Below are 1051 nucleotides of genomic sequence, written 5' to 3' on the forward strand. Positions count from 1 at the left end.
GAGGCTGCAGTTGGGGCATATTTCAGCATTAAGAGAAAGTGAAAGAACCCAGGCATCTGGGCTCCACGGGGGTTGGGGGTGGGAGTGGGAGGCAGGAACGAGAACCCAGGCATCCTGGCTCCCAGCAAACTCCCAGCTCTGGGGAAAGAACCCGGGCATCTAGCCTGGGGGGCTCAAGCCCCCATAAAGGGGGAGATCTGGGGACTCCCCAAACCTCCACCTGGGGGGAAAGGGGGGGAGGGAGGGGCCTGGCCACACCCAGCTGCAGATTGGGCCCGAAACCCCCAAAAAAGGTCAAAGCTTGTTAGGTGGGCGGGACCCAGGGGATGTGGGGGGGGGCTGGGATGCCTGGGTTCTTTCCACCGTGGCCCCCTCTCCCAGGAACCCAGGTGTCCTAAAAGTTGCAGGGGGAGGGGCAGCCAGGTCTAGTAGGGTCATAACCCCCCATCCAAGGAACCCAGGTGTTTGGGAGGGCCAGTCTGGCACGAGGCAGCCCCCCCACCCCCTGCCAAGAGACCCAGGTGGCGAGCAGGGAGGGCAGGAATCTAGAAGCAGGAAGTTCCTTAAGGGCCTCGAGGCGGAAGTGGGGGAGGAGAGGATAATTTACTCCTATATGTCCCCAACTACCCCGGTTACCTCAAACACCGCTTCTTACCCCAGTACACCCCAAAGTACCCCTCCTTTACCCCCAAACACCCCAACTGTCCCTTTAGTCCAATACTTCCAAACACCCCCCTCCTTACCCCAAGTACCCCCCATTCCCCCTAATGCCCTAAGTGACCTCCCTTTACACCCAAATACCCCTTTTGCCCCCACATCCCCCCAAATACACCTTTGACCCCCACATCCCCAAGCACCTTCCTTTGCCCCTAGTTCCTGCCCTTTCTGTCCCCATTGCCCCCCCAGTTACCCCAGCTGGGGGGGGGGGGGGGGGGGGACCCCCCCCCCCCTCCCCAGACCCTTGTGTCACTTCCTGGGGGGGATAGGGGGAGGAGTTTGCAGAGAAACCAGGAAGTGTGTGTGTGTGTGGGGGGGTGGCTGCAAGAGGAAG

Source organism: Alligator sinensis, unplaced genomic scaffold, assembly GCF_000455745.1.
Source record: "Alligator sinensis unplaced genomic scaffold, ASM45574v1 scaffold553_1, whole genome shotgun sequence".
Taxonomy (NCBI): Eukaryota; Metazoa; Chordata; order Crocodylia; family Alligatoridae; genus Alligator; species Alligator sinensis.